Source organism: Caretta caretta, chromosome 20 (assembly GCF_965140235.1).
Source record: "Caretta caretta isolate rCarCar2 chromosome 20, rCarCar1.hap1, whole genome shotgun sequence".
NCBI classification, from domain to species: domain Eukaryota; kingdom Metazoa; phylum Chordata; order Testudines; family Cheloniidae; genus Caretta; species Caretta caretta.
The window spans coordinates 6,079,440-6,101,107 of record NC_134225.1 but is presented as its reverse complement, the minus strand read 5'-3'; the positions used below and the strand labels follow the sequence as shown (position 1 = coordinate 6,101,107).

The following is a 21,668-nucleotide window of genomic DNA, read 5'->3' as shown; positions in this document are numbered from 1 at the left end:
CAGGATTAACCCCTTACTGAGCATCACCTGAAAAGCAAAGGAAGAGAGAAGTGGAGTAGACAGAGAAAGAGGGTGAAAGGAGATGATGATGATGATGATGAAGAAGAAACTGAGGAGAGAGAATGGGTGGAGGAGTGGGAAACAGGGGATTTTTAAATGTACAGTAATGAAATCTGCTCCCTTCACCTCCTCCCCCAGGAGCCTCCTGGCAGAGGGGCAGCTTCAGCCTTTGTGTCTGTTTATTTTAAACGATATGCGTGAGTCATAAAGGGCCTGAACTTACAAATGCTCAGCACCTCCTGCAAAGGAAGGAGCACTCTCAACTTCACTGAGTGCTACGGGAGCCAAGGAATGCAGCACCTGGTGCAATCCAGGGAAGGGAGCACAGTTCAGGGCCTGTTTGCAAACTTGGTCAGTCACTTAAATCTGTACCAAGACCCCCTAAATATCCATTTGGGGCACCTACAGGAAGTGCTGGCACTTACCACCGCAAAAGGCTTGTCTCATCCTGCTGTCCTTGACTAACGCCAACATGGAGATCATGTCCTTCAGGATCATTCCCACAAAAGGGATACACTTAAGTGCTGCAGAGAAAGGCCAGAAGAGAAGGAAGACAGACAATCAGCTGCTCTCTGCCTTCTTACAACACACGTAGAAACACTGTGGGGCAGGATGCTATGGGTTCCGAGGCCATTGGCGCTGCGTAAGCAGAGCAGAATGGCTTTAAAGCAGCCATTGAAAGCCAGTGGGGGATTCACCCTGAAGAGGGGAATCCTCCACAGGTGTACAGCTGTGCCCAATGCCCAACTCACTCCCAGAGCAAGGGGAGAGAGCACTGGGGCGGGATGGCAAGTGGGGTGGAGAAGAGCTCCACTAGACCTGATCTTCCACTCATTCCCATCCTTAAGGTACTTCACTCAGGGGCATAGGTTAGAGCTTGCACCTCCAGCTGGATCGCTCATGATCTGGAGGCCAGAACTAGCAACAGCAGTTAATCTTGTGTTTCTACACACACACACTCAAACAGAGCTCTGTTTAGCGGTAACATTTTTAGGTCGAGAGATAATCCCCTGTCCTTAAATGAAAAACAATCACTTTGAAAGAAAAGAGGGAAGTGACCATACCATAGGCGGATGACAGGTTGCCCAATGTCATGAAAATAAACTCTTCAGGCAGCTCCAGATGATACACCAGCTCTAACATGACATCACTGAAATAGCAGCGTGCCAGAGTCACTAAGGTGTTGCTAGCTGCCACTTTTACTTCATTTCTTGCTTCCTAAAACCAAAAACCAAAAGAGAGAGACTGAGGTGACTGAAGCCGGTTGCACTAGCCAGAGTTGTTTACATGAGTCAAGTCCTTATTTCTGTGCACGAGTTGTGAATGAACCAACCCAACTTTCTGAGGGTAGAGTCATTCGTCATAAATATTCCTTGAGTCACTTGAGTCACTTGGCTAAACAGTTTTCAGCCTTTGAGTTGCTTGCAAGCTGCTTCGTCAGCACATGTGTAACTTTCAGCATGTGAGTCGTCCCATCTTATGCATGTGCACAAGTGCTGTCTAGGACCTGGGCTTTGGTCTGGAGGAAGGTGTGGACCTCTAACAGAAGAATACATTTTCATTTCAGTATATAGTTTATCCCCCCAAAAGAGAGTTTGAATGAGTTAAAGCTTTGGATCCTTTGATTGGTATCTCGGGAGAACTAACTTACCTGAGTCTCTGTCATGTGGTTTGAGGCTAGGGTTATTATTTTCTTCAGAAGCCGTCTCTCTAGGCCCTGGGTGTCCTGCTGTAAGAGTTTCTCCAGGACATAGTAAATGTCTATTCTGTTTTGCTGGGGACAAAACATAAAGGAGAAGAATTGGGAAAAGTTTTTCTTGCCGACCAGACAGTACTGTAGCTAATCAGCCCCTGCCCTAATTGGTGGCTTAATTGGCGTAAAACATGCCCTGCCCTCCACAAGCACCGCATTCAGCAGCGCTTCAGAAGCAGCCGAGCAACTGACATTGTTTAATCTTCCTGGAGAGAAAAGAGCCAGAGGAAGCGCCCTTCACTGCCCCCTTCTCTAGTTTCATTTATTCAGAACAAACAATAAAAATGAGCACCTTGCCCTTGCTCTAGCCACTCCAGGCAGAATTTGTAAATGTGGAATATAAAATACCCAACTCCTGCAGTGAGTCCTCAACCGCTCCCGGGGGCAATGAGCTCAGCCCTTAGATCTACACGGACAGTAGCACGCGCGAAGGTGTCTTTTATGTGGCCCATCAGTGTAGAACTTCACAGATGAGACAACTATGGAGGAGTTGTAGGATCAGTTGGGACCGAGAAAAAATAAAGCGGGACACTGAGAAATTAAAAGCCTGAGGAGAGACCAAGATTCATTTCAGAAAACTGCAAACTAGCACCCCTGGAAAGGAGGTAGAAGTAACTGACAGAATGGGAGGGAGAAAAGTGGGAAGCAACAAGTGCCCTGGGGGTGACAGTGGAAAACAAAGTCAAGAGGTATATGCAAGGTGTGATGGCTACCACAAAGAGCCATGTGGGTCGGGTCTTTTACACACAGGGATTATGGCACAAAGCAGGAAGATAACAGTTCCTCTCTGTTCAGCTGAGCTGTGACTGCAAAAGTAGGAGTAATGGGATTAAGCTAAAAAAGGACATTCAATTTAGACTTTGATAACAGGAAAAATGCCCCAACTGTAAGACAGGGCTATTAGGTTATGACATAGTCTTCCTAGGAAAGAGGCGGAAGTTCGGTCCTTAGGGGCTTTTCAAATTAGTTTGGCCAAAACAGTGGAAAATGGCTGCTGGGAATGCTCCTGCATTAGCAGGGAAATGGACTGGATGATCCAATAGGTCTTTTCCGTCTCGGTCTCCTGTGAGTCTAGACATCTGTGTGACCTGCATGCCAAGGTCATAACCCACTTTGGAAGGTTCAAAGCCAATCAGATCTCTGAATGGGAGAGCTTAGGGGTCAGACGGGGTCTGCATCAGATCTCTTGATTGGCTATACGTTCCAGTGGTTCTGCTTTAAAAGGCATGCTTCTGCAAACTGCAATCATAACAGACAGCTCCACTGGGGAGAAGCCCCTTCCATTCATTTTTAAATGTAAGGAGGATTTTTTTAATTGAAAATTGTCACTGACAACTTATCAATACATAAGCACTACATAATTCAAGTAATTCAAGTAATTAATCACATGAATTAACATAATTAATCACTCTCCTTACAGTGAGTATGATAACACCCATTTTTTCATGTTCTGTGTGTATCTAAATCTCCTCACTGTATTTTCCACTGAATGAATCCGACGAAGTGAGCTGTAGCTCATGAAAGCTTACGCTCAAATAAATTGGTTAGTCTCTAAGGTGCCACAAGTACTCCTTTTCTTTTTATAATTAATCAAGTAATTCAAATAATTAAAGGAGTCGGAGGCCAAGACAAGCGGTTCAGTTGGCCTCCTAGTACTTTAATGGAAACTAAAATGCCTTCTGTGTTGGCCCTTAATAGGGAAATGGACTTTGTTGGATGCAAGTATTAATCAATGGAAAAAAAGGGGTCTGAATATTCCTCCTGGGGCAATTCTGCACTACTGCACACGTGCATAATTAATGAGCCCCGCATAGTTTTATTTTTTTGCACAGTAAAAAGCTTCTGCTGAAATGCTGCTGCCGTTCCATCTCTTGCCCACCAAAGGGTGCTGTGGCAATAGAACAAAGCAGCAACTCCCTATCAGCGAAGGAAGAGAGAGCGCCTGTCTTCTTCACAGCAGGCCAGGTCAGGAGACAGGGGCTATGGGGAGACAGACAGTGTGGGATGCTGGGGTGAGGTCAGTCAGGGGCTCATAAGGGCTAGTGGGGGAGGACAGACTGGGGCAGGGGCTGAATGGGAGTGGAGGCACAGAGTTAGAGGAGGAGGGAGGTTCAGGGCCCCATAGTGATGGGGGAGGAGGTGCAGAGCTACATAAGGACAGGGGCTGGTTGGCTGGGGTCACAGATACACATGGGGACAGGGGGAGGGGGTACAGGGACACATTGTTAGGATATAGATGTTCAGGCCTGTCTGTAAAGGCCTATCAGCTAAGAATTTAGGTGTATTCTTATCACTTGGCTAGTTCTAGAGGTATAAAAGAAAGAATGAAAATCACTGTCTGCCAGTGTAAGGTCCTTCTCTTACTGTGACAGTCTGAGGCCCTGTTCTTAAGCTAAGGCCTCTGGCTAAGCAGCAGAGGCAGCCATAAGCTGGGAAGCGACCAGTCACCTCTTCACATTCCCAACTAGTCACATTGAAATAAGGTGCTATTTGGCTGTTCGGAACACAATCCTGTCCTGATAATGCCTATTGCCTCCAGAGAAAGGGAAGGGCCTAGAAGATGTAAAAGGAAACTTAGTTTGATAGCATCCTGTCTGGCAAGAACTCACTTATCACTAGCAGGGATGTGAAATCCTCATTTCTGGGTTTGTTCTATCACTGTAGTCCCCATTTCCCCATTGTTTGTCTGTATAATCTCTGTCTGGTTCTGTGATTGTTTCTCTCTGCTGTATAATTAATTTTGCTGGCTGTAAACTAATTAAGGTGGTGGGATATAATTGGTTACATAATCATGTTACAATATGTTAGGATTGGTTAGTTAAATTTCAGGAAAAGGATTGGTTAAGGTACAGCTAAGCAGAAGTCAAGTTTTACTATATAGTCTGCAGTCAATCAGGAAGTGAGGGGGTGGGTGTGCGGGTGGGGGAAATGGGAACAGGGAATGGGGCTGGGGAAATTGGAATCATGTTTGGCTAAGGGCAGGAATGGGAACAGGGACACAGCTGTAAGGCTCTGTGGTGTCAGAGCTGGGAAGGGGGACACTAAGGAAGGAAACTGAAATCATGCTTGCTGGAAGTTCACCCAATAAACATGGAATTGTTTGCACCTTTGGACTTCGGGTATTGTTGCTCTCTGTTCATGCGAGAAGGACCAGGGAAGTGAGTGGGTGAAGGAATAAGCCCCCTAACACACATGGGGATGGGGGGAGTGGGTTTCTGAGTGGGGGTGGAGGGACACATGTGGACGGGGGTGCAAGGACCCATGGGTGTGCAGGAACACATGGAGACAGGGGCAGATGTGCCTTATTGAATGGGAGAGGTTAGGGGTCAGACAGGGTCTGCATGGGGGGAGCTGCCTAACAATTCCTCCCTGCCCCTCCCAAAAAAACTGTTCCATACTTTTCCCACCCATACCCACCAATGCTCCAAGTTCACACCCAGGCTCCTTCCCAGCAATTTACTTCCCTCCATTACCCCTGACTCTACCAAGCCTTTGCACTGCGCCTAAGGGGTGCTAGAAATATGGTTCTGTATTGAGTTTAAATGAATTATTACTCTGAGTTCTGTATTAACATGCAGAGTAAGGAACTGGTTTGTCAAAAAACATTTCCTGAATCCTTTTTGTTGACTGTATTCATACAGACATACTTGCTGACAGGTATTTTGAAATAAATAACCAAAAATCATTTTAACGGGTGTAATTATATTGTATTATTTTGACAAACAAAATATGCAGAATTTTGCAGAACTTCTAAAATATTGTACGCATCATTTTTATTTTTTTCTTGCAGAATTCCCCCAGTAGAAAATATATATAGATAAGGGTCCCTTCAATGCTATAATCTCAATAATATGTCATCATAACAAAGGAGTGTTGGCTTGGATTTAGAGCAGGGAGTCAGTTCACTTGGGTTTTATTCACATTCTTTGACTAACTTGCTAAGTGGTGTTGAGCAAGTTACTTAATTCCCTGTGACACAAGTCATCCGTAAATGGGGATCATGCTTCCCATTCTCACAAGGGTGCTGTGAGTCTTAATTCATTAATATTAGGGAAGTGCTTTGAGATTTTTGGACGAAGATGCTAAAGAAGGGCAAAGTATTATTAGAAGAGATTACTGCTAGTCCGATGGTGTACTTTTACTGTCTACAGCCCATGTACTCCACTGTGTGTAAAAGGACAATGCTCTCTTTATAGAGCATTGTATCATCCTGATCTGTAAGAACAGCATTTTGCATGATGAGTTTACGCCTGAGGAAAGAAGGGCGAATACTGATTCTCCTGATGGTGCGCCAGGCCAAGTTCTACACTGAATTACCCCCGTGCAGTCCCTTGTACCCCCATGAAGTCAGGCAGAATTTGGTGTGGACACCTGGAAAGCGGATGTAATTTCATGAAACTGCCCTACCTCATCCTTTTGCAGTTTCTCGAGCAGAACTGTCAGAACGATAGCCAACTTGGTCTCGGCTATAAAGGCAATCCTGAGGGCAATTTTGCCCTTATCTTGGTCATCCATATGTGCCAGGAGGGAAACAACCTCATTATAAACACCTGAAATTAAATAAAAGGATTCAGCTGGTTACCACTGATAGCAGAAATTGGTGCTGGCCTCTTTAATTCACTATCCAGTCAAGATTCTGCAGGAGCCCAAACACTGTGAGAAGTAGACCTGGGAATCCTGGAAATCCTCTTCCTTCCTCCTCATGACCAGGTTTGTTTGCTGAACTCCCCAGTGTGCTTGGGGGGAAATCATAATGAAGCAAATTTGCTCCTTTCAAGTAGGTCCCCACGTAAAATAATCTTCCTTTCCCTCTTTACTGTCAATTGATGAGTTTTGATAGCATACAGAATAATAATGTAACTCTAAGCCAAGAAATAGAGCTAAAGTTAAGCACATGCTGAAGAGTTTTGCTTAGTCAGGGCCTCATTTTCAAAAATCCTGAGCACCCAGATGTACCTGTTAGCTATGCTGGGAACTTTTGGGGCTTGGTATCTCTTGAAAATCAGGCCACTGTTGGAGACCTCAGTATGAATTTAGAAGCTTAACTTTAGGCCCCTTGTTTTGAAGAAAGCCTTTAATCTTCTTTTATTGTCGTTTAAATACTTGCAGAGAAGACTCATGGAACGGAGTTCATCCAGTTCATAGAATATCAGGGTTGGAAGGGACCTCAGGAGGTCATCTAGTCCGACCCCCTGCTTTGACTCAGGAGGTCATCTAGTCCGACCCCCTGCTCAAAGCAGGACCAATCCCCAACTTTTTCCCCAGATCCCTAAATGGCCCCCTCAAGGATTGAACTCACAACCCTGGGTTTAGCAGGCCAATGCTCAAACCACTGAGCTATCCCTCCCCCCTGTACAGTTGCCTGTAGAGGTCATAAAGGAATTCCCCCGCCCCCCAAGCCCCACCCCCACCCCCATGCACAATTGGCGAGGTGTACGCTGTGAGTGGGGTGGGGTGGGGTGGGGTGGGTCCCTCCAACCTTCATCTGAAGCATCAGGGATTGACCATAGCAGGAGATGGGACACCTGGTAGGGTGGACCAGTGCTCTAAAATGGTTCAGAGAATCTGTTTCCTTAGCTGTCCTGCTCACATGCTCAGGGTCCAACTGATCTCCAGAGTTGTGGGTGGGAAGGAATTTCCCCCTGGTCGGATTGGCAGGGACCTTTGAGTGGCAGGATGGGGCACTGATCACCTGCTAGGATAATCTGAGTATATCTGACCCAATCAATTCTCGGCCATTGCAAGGGCCTCAGGCATTGGTGGAACCTCAGTCTCTCCTGTCCTCTGCTGACGGCACACAACAGTTTTGTCTCCTACAGACTGAAATGTTTTTGTCCAAGACAAGTTTTGGGGTTCAGTGTAGGGTTGCTAGGTGAAATTTAGTGGCCTGTGAAATACAGGAAGTCAGACTAGATGATCTAATGGTCCCTTCTGGCCTTAAACTCTAGGAAACAATGAAATAGCTGGTGTATGAAAAAAACCAGGATTTGATCTCCCATGTATCTCTTCCCTCAGGGCAGAAATTCTCCAGGAGACTTAATATTTCACAAGAAATCTGAAATGCCGTATTTATCTGTCTCCATTGTAACAGCATTCCAAGCATGAAGGAGGAACTAACAAGATTTCCCCTTCCCAGGAAAGACTACTTGAGGTTAGGTGATTGCCCATCCGTTATGCAAATTGCATCCTTCAGTTGTAACACCCAGATGCAAACGGAATCATGACTGTAACCTACTCTGCCCATCTGTGTGGGATGAGGAGCACTAGTGTTGCTAAGAAATGTGACCCCATGCTTTGTTCTCTTGCATTTAAGATAGTAGCAGAGCTTCATTTAGACAGCTAGAGGAGAAGTCCTTCTGCCTTTTTAGTTCTAATTTCCCCTATCGCTGATGGAGTTGGCTCCATGGATGCAGAAGACACAAAATGAGGACCCATAACAAACATAAAACAACTGGGAGAAAAGAAGGAAGACCTCCCCCATAACATTCCCTAGAAACTCAGATTCTCAGGAAAGTTTCCAGGTCCAGAGGCTGTAGGCCAACTCCTCAACTGGTGTAAATCAACACAGCTACAAGGAAGTCAAAGGAGGGACACTGGTTTACAGCAGCTGAGGTTCTGCTCACACAAATGGAGAACATTACAGCTCATCTGTATGCCTATGCTTTCTAAATGTGTGTGTGAATATAGAATGGATATAGAGAATACAATGCTGACCCTTACCTCTGTCGGTTACCTCCTGATCACTCACAAATTTATTCATGTTTTAATCTTTCCTCAACACTTCCTCCAGTCCTTTCTCCAAAGAGCTCCAGTACTGATAGGCAGCTGGCCTCTCAGGCTGTCCTGTCCGGAATAGCCAGTTAAGATTATGCAAGCACTATTATGACATCGCTGTGACTGTGACATAGCACATAAACTGCTGCTGACCAGGTAGGTGCTGTGATGACATGGACAAGAGTCTCAAAGGTATTTAGGCTCCTAACTCGCACTGAAATCAATAGATGTGAGGAACCTAAATACATTTCAATATCTGGGCCCATCCATGTACGCAGTCCAATAGGTGGCTAAATTTGCTCCAGTGTAGAATTTCTCATTCGCTCGAAATCGTTTTGAATTTTGGTCCCGTCCCTCTCTCAGTTTGCCACACTTTCCAATATTGGTTTTACTGGAAAATCTGCTCCTGGTTGAATGGATAGAAAATAAAAGCACCGAACAAAGAAAGAGAAGAAACTGCCTTGGAGAATGCACAGTGACACTTGAGTGTGGGTGGTTGGTTGGAATGCACAGTGACACTTGAGTGTGGGTGGTTGGTTTCTTTTGCTTTTTAATTTGGTTGATTAAAAAGCTTGATGAAATCTTATTGGACTGTATTACAAATCTTGATTTTTATATTGTTTTACAATGAATTGAAATTTATTCTTCATTTCCATGTCCTGCCAAACAAATCAACTAAATTATTTTTTGTTGTGTTTAATACAGTGTGGTGTCATATGTATGGCCATATGTAGAGCCCACACTTGATTTTGGAGATGATGTTGCCTTTAAAGCATTCAGAGTGATGACACTCTTTGCAGTAAACCATGTGGAAAAAGAATTCCAATGACATGTGTCCTTTGCTATGTATAACTGATTTGGTGCCTTACCCTTTCTGATTTTGCCCTTACACGGACACACTATTCTTTTGTACTCCTCCTTAGTAATTCGTCCATGTTTCCCCATTTTGTAGGATTTCTTTTTGATTTTCAGGTCATTACAAAACTTCTGATGGAGCCCTTGGCCTCTTACTATTCTTCCTCTCTTTCCTTTGCATTGGCAGTTGTGCCTTTAATATTGTCTCCTGGAGAAACTGCCAGCTTTCCTGAACTCCTTTATGCCTTAGACGTTTTCCCCATGGGTCGCTACCTACCAATTCTCTGAGGATGTTAAAGTCTGCTTTTGGCAGTCCTTCTCCTGTCATTCTCATTCCTTCCTTTCCTTAGAATCATGAAATCTATCCTTCATGATCCCTTTCACCCAAATCACCTTCCACCTTCACATTCACAACCAGCTCCTCCCTGCTGGTCAGAATCAAGTCTACAGTGGCTGTCCCCCCAGTTTCTTCCTCCATTTTCTGAAACAAAGCATTGTCCCCAGTACATTCCAGAAACTTATTGGGTAATTTGGGGTTTTACCATTTCCTTTTTCAGCAGATGTCTGGGTAGGTAAAGTCCCCCATTACAATCAGGATTTGTGTTTTGCATATTTCTGTTGTTTGTTCTAGAAATGCCTCCTCTCCCTCCTCTTCCTGATTTGGTGGTCTGTAATAGACCCCTACCAGGACCTCACCCCTGTTTATTCCCTCTTTTATCTTTACTCAGAGACTTTCAACTGCTCTGCTTCTCACCTCCTTCTGGACCTCTGTAGCCAGACAGCCAGCCCCCCCCCCCCCTCAGACCAGCATTGCTGGAAACACAGGAGGAAGCAGGAACAGGGCACTTAACATATATTCCAGCACAGCTTTTGAAGCTGTGAAAGCACAGGTGTGCTGCTACAATGTGCCTCTGGGAGCAGATACAAGGATTAAGCTCACAGCAGGCAGAGGCCCTGTGACAGACATGGCTCTTAGCCCCTACTAAATAGCGTGATGCACACACACCAACATCCTAGGTGGGAAAATATTTACCCTGATAAAAGAAATGTCCAGTAGTCGAAACTTATTGTTTCTCTCCCTTGCAAGTGTAAACTACTCTTGCAAAAGCTGGCGTCACCCCGACAGACCAGCCTCAATTTGGCATAAGAAAGGAGAAAGAGAATAAAGGAGTACAGAGGTATAAGTAGGGGACCTACAGCACCATGATTTTTGAGTGCTTTTCACTATCTATCTGCTGGTCAGATAAGTGACAGCCTCCCAAGGCTTCTGCAGCTAAGAGGGTCCCTACGCCTTGTCCCTTATTCGTCTTTCCGCGGAACTGAGTGACCGATCCTGGCTTGGCACCGCTGGAATCGAGAGATGCAAGGAGGGTAAGAAGCACCCACACCTGATCTCCTATCTTTAGTGTACACGTATTTTGAAATAGAGCTCTGTACTTTGTTTTCTTTCTTTGGGATTGTGGCTTCAGTTTTGTAACTTGTTTGTGTGTGTAACATCTCTACATTTAAATAAGTAGGCACTAGCAATTTTGTAACCACATGATTAGAATCTAGCTTAATAAATTTTGGTAACCATTTATGCATAAGCCTGACTTGTTTTCTCTGGTTTACTGTAAAGCAGCCAACACAATTAAAGAACCTCAGCCGTTTTGGCTCTAAAGCCTGGCCATTAGGTGAGAGTACTAAGAGCCTAGCGTTGAGTTGTGCCGCCTCCACGGGGCAAACTCTTGGGGCACCTGTCAGTCAATCCTGGCTGCCCGCTGCGAAGGAGCTCTGAGCTCTAGCAGTTAAAGTCACGGGTGTGGAGAGGCTCTTAGTGCTGCCATTGGGGCACCTGTCAGTCAGTATTGACTGCCCGCTGCGAAGGAGCTCTGAGCTCTAGCAGTTAAAGTCACGGGTGGTTAGGACCTTGGGGCATCCGTCAGCCTAGCCCGGGCTGCCCGCCGCGAAGGGACAGTGCGTCCTAGCGGTTAAAGTCACGGATGGTATAAACGGGCATAGCTGGCACCTCACCAAACATCCTTGGCCGTCGGCTAACAACCTCAGAACAGGTTTACAATGCAATATGTCCTCTCTTTTTTTCCCTGCCTGTGCTTCCTCAACAAGCTATAGCCCTCTATACCAATAGTCCAGTCATGAGATTTATCCCATCAAGTATCTGTGATGCAGTTAAGCTCAGTTAAGATTTATGTTCTAAAACTCCCAGTTCTTACTGTTTATTCCCCATTAGTATTCCTCCTTGCTTGTGTGTACAGACATCTAAGATGTTAAGCAGATGCCCCCATGGATTTCCCTCTTGTTTCTCCTATAATTCTACTGCAATTTTCCACATCTACTTCTCCCCACACAGCTAGTCCTCTATTAAGGCCACCTTTTTTTACCTGGTGGCTTTTTTCACCTGCCCCCTCTGAACTTAGTTTTAAGCTCTTCTCCTAAGGTTGGTGAGTCAGTGCATGAAGATGTTCTTCTCCTTCTTGGTCAGACGGACCCCATCTCTTCCCAGCAAACCTCCTTCCTGCAATAGCATCCCATGGTAGAGGAAGTCAAAGCCTCCCAGAGACCCATCTTCATAACCCTATTCTGTGGGCATGCCTACCATTGAGTGTGTATTGAGCAGAAAGAACACTCAGTGCAGGAGACAAGGGGACTGAGTTAAACTGCAGATGTCAGGTTCACAAACTTCCATTTTCCGTGACTAATCTCTTAAGCTAGTGAGGATGGCCACGGTATAAAAATATTTCTGGAGATCAGCATGTGATTATTTGTATTGCAGTACTGCCTCACAGTCCCAGTCACAGAGTAGGATCCCATTGCGCTCGGACCAGCAGAAACAGAGAACAAGATGGTCCTTAACTGTCATTAATTAATTAACACATCTTAACAGCACAACAAACAGACAAGAGGATAATAAAGCAAGCAAAAAAGCCCCCTTTGACCAGGTACCAGCAGATAACTAATATAGAGCTACCTATTTCGGGAACTTTCTTCCTGATTCAGGGTTTGATGTGACTCAGCCCCTGTTCCATGCCATTGTGTAAACTGGGGACTCGTACATTTGCACAAGATGGAAAGTATCCAGTGGCACACCGTTGAGGCCTACTCCAGTTTTAGTACATAAACAGCAGGCCACTCTGCAAGAAGCTAAGGGCATGGTCAGCACAGAGAGTTTGCCTGTCTCTGTGCTGGTGTTCTGCACCCCTCACTGTCTACACCTGGCTCCATAAAGTCGGGCCTTTCAAAAATGCAGCATCAGGTAGGAGCACAGGTAATTGTAAGAATGCTTGCTCATTGCAGCTGTTACCATCCGGGCAAGGCATCCACATATAAGTCCACTACGGATGGACCAGTGATGGGAAGAGTGTTCATGCATGTGACAAGTAACACCATGAACTATGTAATGCCACAGAATAAATTAAGATCAAGACCAGAACAAGAGTATGTGTGGCAAAGCCATGACAAACACTGTGCAGGCATCAAGGAGCTCATAAATTAGCACATCATCACCCCAACACTGCCTCAGCTTGACTTAGAGCTTGGGCAACAGTAGACCCTCAAAAGAAGGAGGCCACAGCTTTACACCCGTGGTCACTGTGATGTTAACTGGCTGAATTTGACAAGAGCTGGATCAGAGGTTGACTTTGAGTGTATTTACAGGGGGCAAGGTTTTCACAACACAAGCCTTGTGCACACACACAAATAGTGTTCTGCAGCAGTGCAAGTTGAGCTGCAGCAATGAGCAGCGGGATCCTGCTTGGGCTCGTAATTCATACACTTCTCTCACTAATGAGGATCAACAGATCAACCCATACTGAATGCAGCTTGACAATATACCATCACTTAAAACACATTACAGTCAGAGAGGATGATAAATATTCCATTTATACACATTATGTACAAGGCCCAAAATGACTGAGGGTGCAAGAAAACAAAGCTGGTAAATACAGAAAATGCATTTGTCATAAATATAAAGGGAAGGGTAAACCCCTTTAAAATCCCTCCTGGCCAGAGGAAACATCCTCTCATCCGCAAAGGGTTAAGAAGCTAAAGGTAACCTCGTTGGCACCTGACCAAAATGACCAATGAGGAGACAAGATCCTTTCAAAAGCTGGGAGGAGGGAGAAAAAACAAAGGGTCTGTGTCTCTGTCTCTGTCTGCTGCTTGTGCTGGGGACAGAACAGGACTGGAGTCTGAGAACTTTTAGTAAGTAATCTAGCTAGGTATGTGTTAGATTATGATTTCTTTAAATGGCTGAGAAGAGTTGTGCTGAATAGAATGACTATTCTTGTCTGTGTGTCTTTTTTGTAACTTAAGGTTTTGCCTAGAGGGATTCTCTATGTTTTGAATCTAATTACCCTGTAAGGTATCTACCATCCTGATTTTACAGAGCTATTCCTTTCCTTCTATTAAAAGTCTTCTTGTAAGAAAACTGAAAGCTTTTTCATTGTTCTAAGATCCAAGGGTGTGGGTCTGTGGTCACCTATGCAAATTGGTGAGGATTTTTACCAAACCTTCCCCAGGAAGTGGGGTGCAAGAGTTGGGAGGATTTGGGGGGGAAAGACGTATCCAAACTACGTTTCCCAGTAAACCCAGTTAAAGTTTGGTGGTGGCAGTGGAAATTCCAAGGGCAAAGGGTCAAATTAATTTGTACCTTGGGGAAGTTTTAACCTAAGCTGGTAAAAGTAAGCTTAGGAGGTTTTCATGCAGGTCCCCACATCTGTACCCTAGAGTTCAGAGTGGGGAAGGAACCTTGACAGCATTACTGAAAAAACAGCTGCAGATTGACTCCTGCTAGCAAGAAGCTTCTGTACAATGTACAGTAAGATATTGGGCTTAACCCAACGCAGGGCTAGCCTGAATTAAAGTCAGTCAAAGTTTTGTCTGAGTAGGGTATGAGGCCCAGCTCCTCAAAGGTCTTTAGACTCCTAACTTCCACTGAAATCAGTCTAAATACCTACTGTAGAATTTGACCCAATAACAACAATAATAATAACAGTTTGCATTTCTAGAGAGATTTTCTTCTTCAAAGCATTTTACACACATGTTTTCTCACTCTCTGCTTCAAATAAAAGCCATTATTGACAGACAATTATATTTTTCCATCACAGCACAGACAAATAGGAGAGTGAAGAGAACACAGTTCATTAATGGGATTTTAAGCAGGTTCTCGTATGGAAAAAAAATTAAAGATCCAGCACTCAGAAGATGACTCTGCTTAGCTGTGTGCCTTGTGGCTTAAAGCAGAATTCCAAGAACATGACTTCGCTTTTTGAAATGGTTTCTCAATTAATGACAACTCAAAATATCTGCTTCCACCTAGTGGTGCGAGTTTGAATAACATGTGTTGTTTGTATTCCCTGTTTTCGATATCTTTGCCTAAAAGATAAAATACATCCGAATCTACTGAGACAATTCACACTTCTGCACAAAGCCACAACAGCACTAAGAATGTATATCTTTGTTAGCAAATAGGGAGAAGGAAAATTGTTAGCAAATTAGGGAGAAGGAAAAGGATAATCTCAGAAAGAGGCTCTCTCTTTCTCCTTCACTTTATTCTATCTAGGTTTTTCTATGGTTCTCATCAATGAAGTATCTGAGCAGCTTCCTCTAGTACATTAATAATATGACTCACATCTGTCATGGTAATATCTTTTATTGGACTAACTTCTGTTGGTGAAAGGACTGCACAGAGTTCTTCCAGAGTGAAGTCCCGGATGACTGGAAAAGGGCTAATGTAGTGCCAATCTTTAAAAAAGGGAAGAAGGAGGATCCTGGGAACTAAAGGCCAGTCAGCCTCACCTCAGTCCCTGGAAAAATCATGGAGCAGGTCCTCAAAGAATCAATCCTGAAGCACTTGCATGAGAGGAAAGTGATCAGGAACAGCCAGCATGGATTCACCAAGGGAAGGTCACGCCTGACTAATCTAATCGCCTTTTATGATGAGATGACTGGTTCTGTGGATGAAGGGAAAGCAGTGTCATGTTGAGGGAGCATTGAGGGAGCTGGGATTGTTTAGCCTGCAGAAGAGAAGAATGAGGGGGGATTTGATAGCTGCTTTCAACTACCTGAAAGGGGGTTCCAAAGAGGATGGCTCTAGACTGTTCTCAATGGTAGCAGATGACAGAACGAGGAGTAATGGTCTCAAGTTGCAGTGGGGGAGGTTTAGATTGGATATTAGGAAAAACTTTTTCACTAAGAGGGTGGTGAAAGACTGGAATGCGTTACCTAGGGAGGTGGTAGAATCTCCTTCCTTAGAGGTTTTTAAGGTCAGGCTTGACAAAGCCCTGGCTGGGATGATTTAACTGGGAATTGGTCCTGCTTCGAGCAGGGGGTTGGACTAGATGACCTTCTGGGGTCCCTTCCAACCCTGATATTCTATGATTCTATGATTCTATGATTCCTTCAGGTCCTTGAAAGGTTATTTCTTTCACCAACAGACGTTGGTCCAACAGAAGATATTACCTCAGCTAGGGTGACCAGATGTCCTAAGTTTATAGGGACAGTCCAGATATTCGGGGTTTAGGCGCCTATCAATCCCACCCCACCCCCATCATGATTTTTCATACTTACTATCTGGTCACCCTCTCCCTCACCCACCTTGTCTCTCTAATAGCCTCGGAATGACATGGGAGTTTGTTCTCCTGTCACAGACTGTCCCCTGAGAAAGCTCTATCTACTGCACAGACAAGCCTCCTCCTTTGAGTAGAAAACTTCATGGTGCCTGAGAAATAGGCCCTGTCAGCCACAACCCTAATCCCAGGGATTTACCTGATATTTTAGATATACTGGGCCCTGGCCACTGAGCCCCTGGAAGAGAAGGACTGCGACCTGGAACCTGACTTGATGTGTTCACGTTGCAGAAGTATGTACACAGCATCTGAAGGCAAGCAACAAACAACACTTCAATGGTCACTGAATGAGGGGCCTGTGGGAAAAAAAATAGTACAATTGTGCAATTAAAGACTGTGTCAAAATGCACGTGCACAGGACTCAGACTCCCTGAATCCTGGCATTTCCAAACTTTCCATTGCTCAGTTTTGCAAACTTACTAATTGTTATTTTAATGCAGATTTTTGTATATTTGTTGGGCGTCTAAAGATATAAAAATACAGACATGGATTCATATCATTGTCGTGCAAACATCCCCATTTCATTGTTTGTTTTTAAAGAAAAAAGTACAGGACTAGGTTCTGGCAATTTCTGTATTGAGCTGTAAAGAAAGGTATTTTTAAGGGGTTTGAACTATCGAAACAGAGGCACAGAGATTGTCTCACATAGGGAGGAGTGGGTGATGCAGTGCACACTTTCCCAAGCCAGCAGAGTTGCTGGACCCCAAGAGATTCCCCCTCTATTCCTGAGCCAACCTTGGCCAGAAGCAAGCAGACAGAAGGACAAAAGTAGCTCTCCATTTTAATAAAGGCTCTTGTAACTTCCTGGGTCAGCTGGTCCCTTCCATTCTTTAGCTGACTATTACTCAGGCTCTTTTCTTACTGGCGAACTTGAATTTTGATTTTTCTACGTCATGGCCAGTCTTTATCGTCTCTCTTGTAAACTTGAATATGCCAATCCCTGAGAGGACGTACTTTCTTGTTTTTTCCTGATTCGGCAATCCTAGCTCTGGGGATTGAGCTCCCATTTAAGGTACTTTTAATGATGACCCCCAGTCCTTTATTTCATCTATCAGGATGTTCAAAGAGAGCAGCTACCCTTCACTGAATGCCACTGCTCTGACTTTGGATTCCCTTGTAGAATGTGTGGGGCTGGGGTAGTTGTCTCAGCTGGATTCTTAATCCAGAGGAAAGACGCTCTCCCCTGTTCAATCAAGATCAGGAATGGCACATAGATTTGGGAGAAAAAGTACATTTTACTTTTACTCTATTTTCTTATTTCTCAAAAGGAACAATCAATATAGGTATTGATGTATCTTGTCTGAAATGGGACAGCTGCTCTTCTACTCTCGGGATGGATGCTATATCAATAGATAAGATAAAAAGACAGGCCTAACTGAGAGACTGAACCCATAGGAGGGCCAAATTCTGCTGCTCGGTTACATGAGTACGTCGCTCCCCGACTAGGGCCCAAATCTGTGTAAAGAAGAGTAAATCTGGTCCCGAGAGTGTATCGAACAACTTCCAAACTGTATAAGGAGGGTGGTTGAGTCTACACTATAAAGACAGTTCCAAATATGGACCGCAGTTCAGGAAAGCAGCCTTATTCATCCAAGCATATGAATGATGTAAGAAAATTCTGAAAATGTGGATCTTAGATCATGGTCATAATTTAAAAAAATTAATGGACACAGCGGACACCATTCACATTTGAAACATAAAGTAGCTTAAAACTGTCCTAGCTTGAAGTGGTTTGAAACTGCTTCAGGAAATGTGGTCCTCTTAGAAGTGTAGATGTGAGGTTGCACATATGGTAAAGCCATGTATACAGAATACATGCTGATTTTAATCCTACAAATGTCCTAAACACTATACAGAATATCTAATTGCTTATTTTTGAATCCTAATCAGAGAAAAATTAAAATGATTTGTGCAAATAATTGAATTCTAAGGATTGTATAACAACAAACACTCTTATTTTCTAGATCTACTGAGAGCTAGCTCTGAGAGAACAAAACAGTATTTTCAGTGTTTATGGTTCTTTACTGAAGCAGGTCTATTCTTTATCTAAGAACAGGAAAACAAAAGAATTCACAATATTGTTATCCCTTTTGACCTGAGCAATTAGTGAATATTTTGGGTCTTGTGAGTTGTTTCCATTAGGGGGAGAAATGGATGATGGAGTCAGGCATTTTTTTGACACAATCCTGCTTATTTACAAAGAATGTACACAAAGTTCTATTTCCCTAACGACAGCACGAATAGTTTCTTGGCTCACAATTCCAAGCCTCTTTCTATCCAGCAGTCTCCCATAAAGCGCGCACGCTCTCTCTCTCTCTCTCTCTCTCAACTTTTTCTGAGATCACACTACAAATACTTCCCTGGGGCTCCTTTGTGCTTCTGCGGTGTCACACTCCCTCTCTTCCTCCCCCCTCTGCCCCGAACTCCATACACCTGCATTTGCATTCAGACCCCAGTGAAAGCCCCTTCCACTGTACTGCTCAACTCCTATTCCAGCTTTACTTGATGGTGACTTCTATTAAGTCAGCCATCTATTCCACAAAAGAGCTTGATTGTTTTTACATTGATCGTGAATAAAGGACAACTGGTATGCCCAACAGCTTCAATAAGGCTTCCCCTTTCCCTGTTTTCATGTTGTTTTTATAAATCTGTATCTTGTACATGTCCACAAAACCCACAGCATTCTTTTATTTTTACTAACCTGAAACAGGATATTGAATGCATAATTTCAGTTACACCAATGTAAATCTGTGGTAATTCATTAGAATTATTTATCCTGGTGACAAAATATGTTAGCACGTCACTAGAGAAAACATGACACTTTTTGCCGGCATTGTTGCATTGTTGCCGGCACCGAGTGCCGAGAGGTTGGTTCGTTACCCGGTGTGCTACACCCAATAATCACAACGGGGTGAAGAAGCAGAAAAGTTTATTTGCAGCTGCAAAAAGGTACAGGGAGAATAAAATCTCCAATCCTGCACCCAGAGCAGGAAGTTACACAGGCTTTTATACATCCTTTTTCCCAGCATACCTATCCAACAGCAAGCTGCCCTAAGTATCCATATAGCCAGCCAATCCAGTTCCCAGCTAGTTCCCTTGTTCTCTGTATCATTTGTTAAACCATACATAAAGCTGCTTTATTCAGCATTGGTCTTCCATATCTGCCCTGTTTGGCCTTGTTTAGTTTCAGGCAGTCTGACTCTGCAACATATTGTTGCAGATCCTCAGCATAACTGCTGCGAGTGCCTCCAGGCCGGGGCCCAAGGACACTTGGGCCTAGTACACAGAGCTGCTGCGAGTGCCTCCAGGCCGGAGGGGGGGGCAAGGACACCTGGGCGTAGTGCGAGGGGGCTTCATCAACACTCGTGGTCTTCCATCCCCTCGAGATACCTAGTGGCCATGCCCCAGTGTCCCCACTGACCTCCCACATCTGAACTCCCAGCCAGAGCCCGTACCTGCTCCACCACTAGAGGCCCTGATGCAGCAAGCCACCCCATACAGCAAAACAAAACCACTTCCCACATGGCATTAGGATGGCAAACGCTAATAGAGAAAGAGGAGAACTTGCTGTAACAGGGGTTCTCAAACTTCATTGCACCACGACCCCCTTCTGACAACAAAAATTACTACGCGACCCCAGGAGGGAGAACCAAACCCTGAGCCCGCCCAAGCCCTAGCTCCCCCGGGCCAGAAGGGGCCAAAGTCAAAACCCAAGGGCTTCAGGCCCAGGCAGGGGGTGGGGGGAGCTGTAACCTGATCCCAGGGCTGAAGCCCAAGTCTCAGCCCTGCTGCCCAGGGCTCAGGCTTGGGCTTCAGCCCTGGGCCCAGGCAAGTCTAACTCCAGCCCTGGTGACCCTATTAAAAAGGGATCCCGACCCACAGTTTGAGAATCGCTGTGCAGTAACATGCACTGATTATTGGTGATACTTGGTTTCCTCACAAAGACATGCACAAGGTTACATGGAACTCATCAGATGGTTAAACCACAAACCAGACTGAGCACATGTCAGGAGACCGCGTTGTAGGTGGTCAGGCATAGTGGTCAGACTGGGAGTCATGCCTCGTGGTGAGTGTCCAAATGCCAAAGGCCAAAACCAAGAAGCAGGTCCAAAGATTAGAACTAGAGTCAGAATCCAAATGCCAGAGCCAAGAATCAAGTAGGGTGACCAGACAGCAAATGTGAACAATTGGGATGGGGGTGGGGTAATAGGAACCTATATAAGAAAAAGACCCCCAGATCAGGACTGTTCCGATCAAATCGGGATACCTGGTCACTCTAGAATCAAGAGAGAGTCGGAGTCAGGAATCAGAGCCAAGGGTCAGAACCGGATCACCGGGGGCAGGGAAGAAGGGAGCAGGGCTGGTTCTGAGGCAGGAGCAAGGCTGGGTGTAGGACAGGATCTGGGCTGAAGCTGTGGAGGAACAGAGCAGAAGCAGGGCTTGGCAAGAGCTGAGCCCAGGGAGGCAGAGAATCACTGAGCACCCAGCGAGCGACTGCTGCTGCTGAGTTTAAGAACCAGACAGCTAACTTCTTCAGCCAATCTGGCAGGGTGGTCCAAGCAGGACAGTGTTGGAGGATGGTGCCGTGGGGAAGGCGAGCAGAGCTTCATCATCATGGGCTTGCTTCTGGACGGCGCCGTGCCTTGTGGTGCCGGAGGTCTATCTTGCCTGGTGGGAAACTGCGGTGCCATCATGGCAATCAAGTCCTTGGCCACCTCAAACGTGTCCAGGATGGAAGGGAGCTCCTGCTCCTCCACCTGGCACTCTCTAGCAGGAGGGTCCAGTGGCACCAGACTTGACGGATCCCTCTGCAGGCCCAAAGTCGACAGTGCTGATCCCTGCATAGGACGCATACCGCTTATGCTGTCAGACTCAGTGCTCTGACCATGGGTGAGTGCCCTCTAGTCGTCTTCTTGTGCTGCTTAGGTGGCACCAGTGAGTGCGAGCCGTAGTTTCTCTAACAGAGGCCAGAGCGCTGCGCACAGAGGTGCTTAATGCCAAGTCCTGCTCGCCCAGAGCCGGCAGGGGACGGAGGGCTGCCTCCATAAGGAGTTCTTTGAGCCTGAAGTCCCTTTCTTTCTTTGTTCTCGGGCGGAGAACTTTGCAGCTCTTGAAGCGAGCTGTTTGATGTGCCTCCCCCAGACACTTTAGGCAGGAGTCATGGGGGTCACCCATTGACATGAGCTTGTAGCAGGTCCCGCACGGCTTAAACTCTTGGGATGGAGGCATGTGCCGAACCCCAAGAGGGCAGGGAACTGGGCTTGGGGGAACCCCCCACTTCTATCAAACTAATTACTGAAAACTAACACTAACTAATTAACTATTTACAGGTTAACAGAAAGTCCAATCACTGGGGAAACTGCTTGCGGAGGCAAGAGAGACACACAGCTCCAACGACCGTCACAGGCAGTAAGAACGAATTGAAGAGGTGGCGGGTCGGCAGGGACCTATATACACCGCCATGAAGGCGCAGCTCCGGGGGCTCCACAGCTGACCCGACGGGTACTGCTTGGGGAAAAACCTTCCGACGACTGTGCACACGGCATACGCACACCTACTTGGAATCGACATGAGCAAGCACTCGAAGAACTTGGCAGATT

The 21,668-nt window shown here is 45.4% G+C and overlaps 1 long non-coding RNA gene across 1 annotated transcript; it reads left to right on the top strand.

Moving 5' to 3' along the window:
• The first annotated feature begins 13,603 nt into the window (after positions 1-13,603).
• Positions 13,604-16,564, top strand: LOC142069665 (uncharacterized). The gene is made up of 2 exons (XR_012665601.1): positions 13,604-13,642; positions 16,220-16,564. It is a non-coding gene; the product is annotated as an uncharacterized LOC142069665 (long non-coding RNA).
• The last annotated feature ends 5,104 nt before the right edge of the window (positions 16,565-21,668 follow it).